The sequence below is a fragment of the Carassius carassius genome, unplaced genomic scaffold (genome assembly GCF_963082965.1).
Source record: "Carassius carassius unplaced genomic scaffold, fCarCar2.1 SCAFFOLD_61, whole genome shotgun sequence".
In the NCBI taxonomy this organism is placed as follows: domain Eukaryota; kingdom Metazoa; phylum Chordata; class Actinopteri; order Cypriniformes; family Cyprinidae; genus Carassius; species Carassius carassius.
Genome location: NW_026775074.1, coordinates 1,173,254 through 1,186,188, shown reverse-complemented (window position 1 = coordinate 1,186,188; position 12,935 = coordinate 1,173,254).

Genomic DNA, 12,935 nt, shown 5'->3' with positions numbered 1-12,935 from the left:
GTTCGCCGGTTCCCGCCTCCTTCTTCCGGATGAATATGAAGGTTGATATCGTTACAACCAACAGGTGCTTCTAATTACCAAACACGTCTCTCGGACGAGCCCCCAATTTGTTACGGCCAGCTCGTAACCGCAACAAAGATGTGACAGCCACAGCACTGAATTAATATAATTAATATTTATTACAAGATCTAGGGGTTTACAGAATACAAAATGCAGACAACGATCGATCCCAAAACGAGGCAACCCGAGGCCAACCGGAGATGATGTCAACTCTCCGTGCCTCCCTCATTGCATGAAACCACGATATTTATCTCCACCTCCTAATGGGAGTCAGGTGTCCTGTATCTCTGCCGCCGCCTGCAACACAAGGAAAAAACAAAACCAAATACCAAGAAAGGAACACACCCATACCCATAACAATACCTAACCTAACCCTAACCAACTCACCATATCCAAAACCTAAAACCTACCAGACACTGCGGGATTCATACCTGAACTTTACAGACCCATCCTGGACAAACCTAAACTTAACCAGACCTTCCCTTAACAGTTGGCCTGCTGTGACCTCTCTTGGTCTTTATGTGATTTGGGGGTGACCAGTGGAGGGATGGACTGTGCACAACCCAGAGTGGGACCTTCAGGGTCATATCCTGGGAAACTCTCTAATTTCCACACCCTAAACTTAAAGGAATAGTTCACCCAAAAATCTAAATTATGTCATTAATAACTCACCCTCATGTCGTTCCAAACCAGTAAGACCTCCATTTATCTTCAGAACACAGTTTAAGATATTTTAGATTTAGTGCGAGAGCTCTCAGTCCCTCCATTGAAACTGTGTGTACGGTATACTGTCCATGTCCAGAAAGGTAAGATAAACATCATCAAAGTAGTCCATGTGACATCAGAGGGTCAGTTAGAATATTTTGAAGCATCAAAAATACATTTTGGTCCAAAAATAACAAAAACTACGACTTTATTCAGCATTGTCTTCTCTTCCATGTCTGTTGTGAGAGAGTTCAAAACAAAGCAGTTTGTCATATCCGGTTCGCGAACAAATCATTCGATGTAACCGGATCTTTTTTGAACCAGTTCACCAAATCGAACTGAATCGTTTTAAACGGTTCGCGACTCCAATATGCATTAATCCACAAATGACTTAAACTGTTAACTTTTTTAGTGTGGCTGACACTCCCTCTGAGTTAAAACAAACCAATATCCTGGAGTAATTCATGTACTCAAACAGTACACTGACTGAACTCCTGTGAAGAGAGAACTGAAGATGAACACCGATCCGAGCCAGATAATGACTCATTCACCGAAAGTTCTTTCGTACATGAATTACTCCAGGATATTGGTTTGTTTTAACTCAGAGGGAGTGTCAGCCACATTAAAAAAGTTAACAGCTCATTTGTGGATTAATGCGTATTGGAGACGCGAACCGTTTAAAACGATTCAGTTCGATTTGGTGAACTGGTTCAAAAAGATCCGGTTACATCGAATGATTTGTTCGCGAACCGGATATGACAAACTGCTTTATTTTGAACTCTCTCACAACAGACACGGAAGAGAAGACAATGCTGAATAAAGTCGTAGTTTTTGTTATTTTTGGACCAAAATGTATTTTTGATGCTTCAAAATATTTTAACTGACCCTCTGATATCACATGGACTACTTTGATTATGTTTTTCTTACCTTTCTGGACATGGACAGTATAACGTACACACAGTTTCAATGGAGGGACTGAAAGCTCTCGGACTAAATCTAAAATATCATAAACTGTGTTCCGAAGATAAATAGAGGTCTTACTGGTTTTGAACGACATGAGGGTGAGTTATTAATGACATAATTTAGATTTTTGGGTGAACAATCCCTTTAACCATCACAGACCCAGCGATTATATTTTAACTATGACATTTACCGTCTTTGATAACATGGCAGTCTGGCTGAAACAAGACTTTTTGGCAGAGCACAATGCTGGGTCGGGATTATTGGACTGCGACCTTCGAGTTTTGGTCTGGTTCACCGATCTCGAACAAGTTCCGTCACTAGATTGAGTGCCGGAACAAACCGCACTCTCAACCTAACTGCCATAACCGCAGAAATTATGAACCCAGCCGGTTCAACTCGAGCACTCTGAAATTTAAGGGTGAACGAAACCACAGCCTAAACTTAACCATCACAGACCCAGTGTTTAGAAACTTAACTTCCACTTCTTTAGGCCCAATGCTTAGACAAGCACAGCTCCTAGACCAGAGATTATCTCACATGATATATGGTATAGTCTGACAAGCATGGGCCCGTGCACCTTTCCTCAGTCTCCCTATTCCAAACCGGCCTAGACGAGGGCTAGGTTGGGGGGAGCTGTTGTACTTTACCAAAACCTAACCCTAACCTACCTTGATGTATCTGAAAAAATCTAAATATGCACCTCAGCTCCCAGAACTACATGGAGTAAACAAAAACTAAGTAAGTGTATTTATGCACCTGCTGCCTTTTGATGGTGATAAGTATGGACGGCCTACATGTGAAATGCTTGTCTTTTCTTGATGGTAAAGCCAGTTTAAAACCTTAAAATCCTTCAATGATACACTTTTTGATTTTTCTGTAAAAAAAATTCTACTTTGCATCAGATTTATGAACATAATTTATGAACCAAAATGCAATACCAACTTCAAATAAACTGCAGCTCACTGGAGGGGTCACGCTGCATAATAATTTCTAAAACTTTGGTCAAGCCCTTTCTCGTGTTGCTGCTCTTCTTCTCTCTTTCTCTCACACACACACACAAAATAATATGCTGTTTTACTCCGTATAGCTTCATATACAAGTCAGAAACTAATCTTTTTTTGCACAGGCCTATCTAAAGGGTTAATGGACCCACCTCGTGATAAACCGTAAAAATTACAAATGTTACCTCTTCCCAACAGGGAAAACCACCAACTATCAAGAATGCATGATTTTATGGTGTCATGGCTTTGCAATCAAAAAATGTCATTATAATGAAGGTCAATGGGGCACAAACAGCCAGGAATAACAAATGAGGAAGAAAAAAATGTAATCTAATGCTGCACAAAAACTAACAATGCATCAAAGCCAATGTTGTTACTAATCTTTGACATGCCCAAGACTGTGATAAAAGCTAAAAAAAAAAAAAAAATCCAGCAACAATTACTTTTATATTGAAAATAAGTCATTTTGTTTGTTTTTTTTTTCCCCAAAATCAGTGACATCATTTATGAACTTGGCAATTAAAGAGTTAAAATCTTGGATTTTTTTAAAAAACATTTGGTAGTTTTAAAAATGTCAGAGGTTTATTAATAGATTTATGCAAAGAAATTAAAAAAAATATATTTATCCGTTACATTTTTACAGCAGTTTAATGTAGTGGATGTTTTCATCCCGAATGTTATGTGTTTAAAGATGTTAATGTTAAACGGGATGATTACGCAACACTTGCGTGAGTTACTGTTGCAATGTGAGCGAGCAGTAAAAACAACCAGAAAGACCAAATGCAGTATTACAAAGACATTTAATTTTTAGTGGATGCAGTTACCAGGACCAAGACAAACCATATAAAGGGTGAAAGAATAATAAAGAATAGAATACAAGAGTGTCGCCAAAGTAATGAAACAATCAAAACATAAATACCATGGCTAGTTAACCCAACCTCTAAATTAAATATCAAAGTAAAATGTAGAAAAAAAACCCCTGAAATCTTCAACGGATTCACCGCCTTAGCTAAACTATTCTGACTAATAAACATAAATACAACAGTGGCGATCACTCTCCGCCTAGCTAACAAGAAAACATACTGCCTACCATTGGTTTGTGATGTATGGTCCACAATCGGTAGAATAAACTCAGTGGCAGAAACTAAATGCACTAAACAGGTAATGTTACACGCACAAGCAAATACAACGTCAGAATTAACAACACTTAGGAGTATTACGTAGGAGTTCATGCGAGTTGGCTGAAATCTGGCGAAAGATCTCTCATTCTCCTTATGAATGGGGCTTTTGATTACAGGCAAAATGGTTGAGCTCACATATACATCAAAATACTGTAACGCCAATAGTAAGGCCAATGTTTCATTTTCAATTGTAGAGTAGTTCAGTTGATGTTTATTGAACTTACGTGAGAAGTAACATACTGGATGGTCAATACCATAAGAGTCTTCTTGCACCAGCACTGCCCCCGCACCAACAGAACTTGCATCAATTTCGAGTTTGAAGGTTCTTTAAACATCAGGAGCTGATAAAACAGGTGTGCTGCTTTGTCATTATCAAAGGCATTCTGACACTCATCATTCCACAGAAAAGTGCACGAAAGGATAAGAAGTGACATCAGAGGATTGGCCACAGTAGAAAACTTCTTGCCATCCCTAGGAATCTACGGAGTTCCTTGCGCGTAGCAGGAACGGGAAACCCTGCAATCGCAGTCACTTTTGCCTCTATTGGTCTTACCTGTCCTTGACCCACTTCTTTGCCCAAGTACGTAACTGTAGCTTGACCAAATTCACATTGGCCAAAAGCTAACCCTAGCTTTAGCAAGGCGGTCACCAACCTCTCTTAACGTTGAGACATGTGCGGACCAATTAAGTGAATAAATTACAAGATCATCCAAATATGCGCTACAGTTTCGGACACCTGCAAGCACAATGTTAATAAGTCTTTGGAATGTAGCTGGGGCATTGCACATGCCGAACGCCATAACGCAATATTGCAGGAAATCATCTTGGGTCACAAAAGCAGAAATATCAGATGCACGTGATGTTAAAGGCACCTGCAAGTAACCTTTCAGTAAATCTAATTTACTGACAAATTTAGTGGACCCCAGATTGTCCACACAGTCCTCCATACGAGGTAGGGGAAAACAATCAGGAACAGTTACTGTGTTTACCTTTCGATAATCCGTGCAAAATCTAGCAGATCCATCACTCTTAGTCACAAGTAAACACGGAGAACTCCATGGGCTAAAACTCTGCTTAGCTAGTCCATTTTCACACAAATACTCAACTTCAGATTTCATTACAAAATGTTTAAAAACATTGGTTCTATAAGCATGTTGCTTAATAGGAGCGGCATTACCCACGTCAATGTCGTGTTGCAAAACAGTAGTACCAGAAGGAATTTCATAAAATAACAAAGGAAAGTCATGAATTACTTTTTTCACATCATTTTTATGAGACCCGGACAGATGAGACAAATGAGAATCTAAATTGGCCAGCACCTCAGGGTTCATCAACCTGGTGCACATCTGATATGTGTGTCGTACCAAAACTCCATCATCTTCCTTGTCCTGCAAAGCAGTGAAATTAAACGCCTCACACGTAAGCCCAGTAGCACAAGATGTACTCGACTCATTAACTTTCAGAACATCTTGCGATGACTCTTTAACATCATATGCCTTCAGCATATTTACATGATATACGCAAGATTTCTTTCGGCAATCCGGAGTACAAATCGCGTAATTGGTGTCGCTCATTTTCTGATCACTTCATACGGACCTGAAAATCGTGCAGACAACGCAGAACCAACTACAGGCAATTAACAAGCACCTGATCAGCCTCCTTAATGATGTTGAACAGTTTTACGGTCGAATTTACTCTTCATTGTCACTCGAGCATTTAGTAATGATTCTCGTGCCATTGTACAAGCCTAGTGCAGTCGCTCACAAAATTTACTCACGTAATCCAGCACCGTGGTAGTAGCACTCGACTCGTTAGCTAGAATATCTTCGTTAAGCATCTTTAAAAGACCCCTCACAGTATGACCAAAAACAAGGTCAGCAGGACTAAATCCCAAACTATCTTGTACTGCTTCTCTAGCAGCAAACAAAACTAAAGGTAATCCCTCGTCCCAGCCTTTACTCGTATCTATACAATACCGGCGCAACATCGCTTTCATGGTCTGATGAAACCGTTCCAAAGCTCCTTGGCTCTCTGGATGGTAGGCACTCGAAAGTCTTTAACACTTGTGTAAAAATCTTTGACAAAAAATTGGTACCTTGATCAGACTACGCAATCTTCGGTAATCCAAACATTGAAAAGAATTTTACAAGCGCATTGCTAATCACCGGCGTCGTAACTTTCCTTAGTGATATCGCTTCTGGAAAACGCGTAGATGCACACATTATTGTTAACAAGTATTGATTACCAGATCTTGATTTTGGTAGAGGGCCATCACAGTCCACAATAACATGCTCAGAAGGCTCTCACATCACTGGTATTGGAACCAGCGGTGCGCGCAGAATCACCTGGTTTGGCTTAACTCAGAATTTACATGTCACACATGTTCTACAAAATTTGGCCACATCAGCCTTCATTCGGGGCCAAAAAAAGTGTCTCAGAATTCGATGGTACGTTTTCTTAATACCCTTAAGTGCCAAGACAAATCATGAGCCAGCGATAGTACTAAGTGTCTATAACATGTAGGAATGATGATTTGGACCACAGAAGTCCAATCCGAGTCACCTCCATATCCGCACAGCACCAACGCATCAGCAACCCGTTCTGCATATAATAAGCATTTCTCTTCTTCCGTGCTGCCTTCACAGAAACGACAGAGGAAAAACACCTTCGCAGGGAAAAATCATCTTTTTGAGCTGCTATAATCTTCTCACTGGTGACTTGTAAATTTAAATCATCTGACTTCAAAACAATGACTTTGTCATTTGGCTTACCTATCTCAGCCAACAGAGCATCGTTCGCAATCGTAGGTACCATGAAAGTGGAGGATAAATCGTCTGCGTCAGTGAATTAACGAGCTTGTGCTCGTGTCACAGCACAAACAGGAAAAACCTCAGGGAATTTCTCTAACAATCCATCAGTGCAATCCGACAAAACAGGTTTATCACAGACTTCCAGCAGAGGAATAATTTTACCACCTGCTATATCATTACCAAGAATTAAGTTCACTCCATGCACTGGTAAACTGTCACGCACTCCAACTTTCACAAGTCCTGATCCAGAGGTTGTTCATTAACACACACAAATCCTTCCATCAGGAAAGGCTGATAACTAACACCTAAGTCATCACCACTCTCACAGTCTGTGCGATAAACAGTCTTAACAAAGGCGACACTTTTAGTACTGGCACCCTGCTCCTTGCATTTTAAAACTAGACAGTCAGCAATAAGGTGTCCTGGCTTATGACAATAAAAACATTGCCTCCCTTCCTTCGCTTTTGGAACATTTTTCGAACGCCATTGATCTTTCGAAACAGTGGGAACAGACAAAACCTTCTCAGTACGAACAGGAGTAAAAACACCCTTGTGAGGCAACACAAACTCATCAGCACAAACAGACGCCTGGGACAATGATGCCACCTTTTGCTCATTAAGATATACAACAATACGCTCAGGAGTACAACTTTTAAAACAAAATACTCTTTTCTCGTGCAAATTCAATGAACGTCTGATCTGAACCTTTCCTATGATTTCTCAATTGCTGCCCTCAAAATTGCCATTTTAATAACATCATAATCTAAACTATCTTCCAAAGATAGTGCAGCGCATACTTCTTGAGCTTTTACCGTTAACTTACATTGGAGCAGCAACGGCCACACATCCCTAGACCAGTTAAGCATAGAAGCAACTCTTTAAAATACATTAAAGTATGAGTCAACTTCAGCTTCTCTGAACTGTGAAACGAGAAATGTGTTTACTGACGTCAAATGTACTTGAACTCGCACCTGACGCAACAGCAGCCGGCTGCACAGGTTGATCAGATGATACAGGAAGCAGACGAGGAACCGGTGTGTCTCGGGCTACTCTTAACTCCAACTCACGCAACCTGACTTGTGTGTCCACCTCTATTTCCAGATGGCGGACTTGAAGTTGCAGATCCAACTGAGCTTTACGATCCTCTGCCCTCTCGCGCTCTTCCCGTTGGGCTCTTGCCAAACGTACTCAGAGGCACGCATCATCTCCGGACCCAGTCAGAGTCGGAGAAAAAGGTTCGAAGGGCGGCAAGACTGCTTTGGCTTCAGAACCATCCTCCTCACCTGAGGGGCAAACTTCAGAGCTCAGAGGCTGCTTCTCAGATCTGTCAGCCAGCTTCAACACGCCTAAATTCCTCAACTCCTGTACTACAACGTCTTTAATTTCACGCTTAAACTGCTGTTTTGAAACCCTTATATGAAAATGATCAGCAATGCTCAATAAATCATCCTTCCTACACTTATCTTGTTGGTGCACTCGCAAAACTAACCAGATCGAAATCAGCCATTCTAATTAAACTTACCAACACAAACACCAAACTCCAAAGTAACCTCATATATGATTTTAAACTGTCCGAAACCTGCACTCCCTTTTCATACAAACAATACCTCACTCACGGTTGCTCCACCCGCACACAAGCAACAGCACTTACAAAACTCATCCCAAAAGAGAAAAAAGATATCCCATTAAAGGAATATCCCATCGCTCCCACCACCAAATGTTACGTGTTTAAAGATGTTAAACGGGATGATTACGCAACACTTAAAATTTTTAGCGGATGCAGTTACAAGGACCAAGACAAACAATATAAAGGGTGAAAGAATAATAGCTAGTTTACCCAACCTCTAAATTAACTATCAAAGTAAAATGTAGAAGCATAGTTTTTAGCATCATTACTCAAGTCGCATGTTTCTTCAGAAATCATTCAAATATTCTGATTTGCTGCTCATAAAAATAATTTATTATTATTATTATTATTATTATTATTATTATGTTGAAAACATCTGAGTATAATTTTTTTCAGGATTATTTGATGGACAGAAATTTCAGAAGAACATCATTTATCTGAAATATATATATTTTTGTAACATTATAAATGTCTTTATCATCATTTTTGAACAATTTAAAGCATTACTGTTAAATAAAAGTATTAATTTCAATCAACCCCCCCCCCCCCAAACTCACAACCCTTCGTTTCACTCAAACCTAAAAACAAAAATAAAAATATTAAAAACATTTTTTAAATGTATTAAAAAATATATTGATGTAGGATATGAGTTTAGGAACACAGTGTAGCTAAAGCCACAAGTCTACCAAAGCTTCAGTTGAAATTTCATAATCCAATCTGTAAAACTGTGTATTTTATGAAATATTTTCTAAGGCCATGTCATGTGTGTTTTTAGAGAAGGCTAATCTGATTGATTTATGACACTTGTCATTTCTGTAAGATCTCACATGTAAACTCCTGTGTGCTTTGTCTGTGTTTTTGGCTATGGATACTCCCCCATTCATGATTCTATTGTTCTCACCAAACGAGTCTTTCACACCTCCGCCATGTATGACACATTTTCTGCATTATTCTTTTATCATTATTCTTTTGTTTTTATTCTTCATTTATTAACCTTTGTTGTGGTATATTTTTTACAAAGACACCAAGCTGCAATCTCTCTTTAATCTCAGTATGAATTTAAATTTAAAAATAAATAAAAAATTACATTTAGCCCTTATTTATCAAAAGTCTTACTATAAAAATACAACAAAACATTTTCTTACGACCTTACGTGAATTATTGTGACAGAAATGCATTATGAAGAAGAAATGCACCTGCTATTAGTAGCATTAGAGCTATGTTAGCATCAAACTACATCAGACAATTTATGAAATTATTAGTACACTTTTACTCAAAACTCACTTTAAACCCCGATCGAGTGTTTGTAATAACGGGAGGAATTTGGTCGTTTACTGTTGTAAAAATATGCTATTTATAGCCTTTTACATCGCTGCACAAGTTAGCATTTCAGATGTACATTTTTTATATTTTTTATAAAAATGCCCCAGATCTCAAGAAAATCTCATACCAAGCTTTACTATCGTAATCACGGGTTTATTATTCGGATATTTTGTGTGTACAGAGGTGTATCAGTGTTGTTGTGGGCAGATATGAACCAGGAAGTGTACAGGAAGCATGTGATATGAAGTGGCGGTGTCTAGTTATGATACTCTAAAGATTGACAAGGCGAAGGACCAATCAGAGTCTGTCTGACACAAAGCATGAGCAATGAGGAGCAAACAGACAGATACAGCGCTAGGAGAGGCTGTTTTTCTTCCTGTTTTTTCTTCCAAACTTCCTGTTTGTTGTTGGCGGCTGTACTGCGTTTGAGCTCCGTCACTATATTCTTTTCATTTACAATTTTTAACTCAAAAATCAATTTTATACATCATCGTTTCCGTTTATATAACGTGTGAATATATCCTCTATTGTATTCTACAACAAAAACAATCAGAGCGCCTCGCTATCACTAGTTTTATTTTGATCTCCCGGGTCCGCTATTAGCTTTTAGCCCGTTAGCATCAGCGGCGTGGTTGCAGCTAACTGCGCTAACATTGCTAATACTCTATTCACACACATTACCACTGCTGTACTCACTGTTACTTGCTTTAATGGCGGATGAATGTCTCCACTCTGTGCAGCTCGAGCTCGAGGCCGTGGGAAAGCAGATTCGCGACCTGGAGGTGAGGCAGGCCCAGCTGAGAGAGCGGAGAACCGCGCTGGAATCATCCCGGGCTGACGCTCACAAGTCCGGGGTAAGTATACAGCGATCTGCTAACAGTCCCACCACGTCTACTCCGTGTGTTTCTCTGCACAGGCCCGGTGCACCCAGGACGCAATCTTCCCAGATGTCCTTCACTGCGACGCCGGGACACCACGGACCCTGGGTGCATCCACAGCGGAGGACGCGAGCCGGGTCCCGGGCGACGACTTCTCCCCCTCCTGCCTTCGACATCTCCATCCGGAACTGCTTCGCTCCCCTCCGCGAGACAGGACGCAACGCTGTGATCATCGGAGACTCCATCGTCCGACACGTAAGTGCTACGTTAGCCGAAGGTAAAGTGCACACTCATTGTTTGCCTGGTGCTCGTGTTCTCGATGTTTCTGCGCAGATACCCGCGATCCTGAAGGTCGACGAGAGCCCCAGAGCGGTCGTGCTTCACGCTTGGGTTAACGACACCACGCTGCGGCAGACGGAGACGTTGAAGAGGGACTTCAGCAGCCTGATCGAGACGGTTCGCAGCATGACGCCCGCGGCGACGATCGTCGTGTCTGGACCACTGCCCACGTATCGACGAGGACACGAAAGGTTCAGTAGACTTTTTGCTTTAAATGAATGGTTGTTGTCATGGTGTAAAGAACAGAAACTGCTATTTGTTAATAACTGGAATCTTTTCTGGGAGCGTCCTAGGCTGTTTCGCGCTGATGGATTACACCCCAGCAGAATCGGAGCGGAGCTGCTCTCTGACAACATCTCCAGGACACTTCGCTCCATGTGACTAGTAAGACAATTCTCTAATAACTATTATGATGACTTTTGTTCCACCCGCTTAAATGATAAAAGTACTTGTGCTGTAAAAACTATTAAGACTGTGTCTGTTCCCCGAATAGTGAGGTCAAAATATAATGTAGGATCTAGAAAAAATCTTATCGTAATTAAACCAGAAAAATGTAAAGTAAATGAACAAAAACAATTTTTTAAGTTTGGGCTCATAAATATTAGATCACTCACACCCAAAGCAGTTATTGTAAATGAAATGATCACAGAAAATAGTTTTGATGTACTCTGCTTGACTGAAACCTGGCTAAAACCAAATGATTATTTTGGTCTAAATGAGTCTACTCCACCAAACTACTGTTATAAGCATGAGCCCCGTCAGACTGGTCGTGGAGGAGGTGTTGCAACAATATATAGTGATATTCTCAATGTTACCCAGAAAACAGGATACAGGTTTAACTCTTTTGAAATACTTCTGCTAAATGTTACACTGTCAGACATGCAAAAGAAGTCTAATGTATCTCTTGCTCTGGCTACTGTGTATAGACCACCAGGGCCGTATACAGAATTCCTAAAAGAATTTGCAGATTTCCTCTCAGACCTTCTAGTTACAGTTGATAAGGCGCTAATCATGGGAGATTTTAATATTCACGTTGATAATGCAAATGATACATTAGGACTTGCGTTTACTGACCTAATAAACTCCTTTGGAGTCAAGCAAAATGTCACCGGGCCCACTCATCGTTTTAATCATACACTAGATCTAATTATATCGCATGGAATCGATCTTACTGCTATAGATATTGTACCCCAATGTGATGATATTACAGACCATTTCCTTGTATCGTGCATGCTGCGTATAACTGATATTAACTATATGTCTCAGCGTTACCGTCTGGGCAGAACTATTGTTCCAGCCACCAAAGACAGATTTGCAAATAACCTGCCTGATCTATCTCAACTGCTATTTGTACCCAAAAATACACATGAATTAGACGAAATTACTGACAACATGGGCACTATTTTCTCTAATACATTAGAAGCTGTTGCCCCCATCAAATTGAAAAAGGTTAGAGAAAAACGTACTGTGCCATGGTATAACAGTAATACTCACTCTCTCAAGAAAGTAACTCGTAGTCTTGAACGCAAATGGAGAAAAACTAACTTGGAAGTTTTTAAAATTGCATGGAAAAACAGTATGTCCAGGTATAGACAGGCTCTAAAAACTGCTAGGGCAGAGCATATCCACAAACTCATTGAAAATAACCAAAACAATCCAAGGTTTTTATTTAGCACAGTGGCTAAATTAACAAATTACCAGACGCCACCTGATTCAAATATTCCACCAACGTTAAATAGTAATAACTTTATGAATTTCTTCACTGATAAAATAGATAACATTAGAAATACAATAGCGAATGTAGATTCTACAGCGTCTAACACTTCAGTTTCATCCATCGCACCCAAAGATAAACTGCAGTGCTTTACAAATATAGGACAGGAAGAGCTAAATAAACTTATCACTGTATCTAAACCAACAACATGTTTATTAGATCCTGTACCCACTAAATTACTAAAAGAGCTGTTACCTGTAGCCGAAGAACCGCTTCTCAATATCATTAACTCGTCGTTATCTTTAGGTCACGTCCCAAAACCATTCAAGCTGGT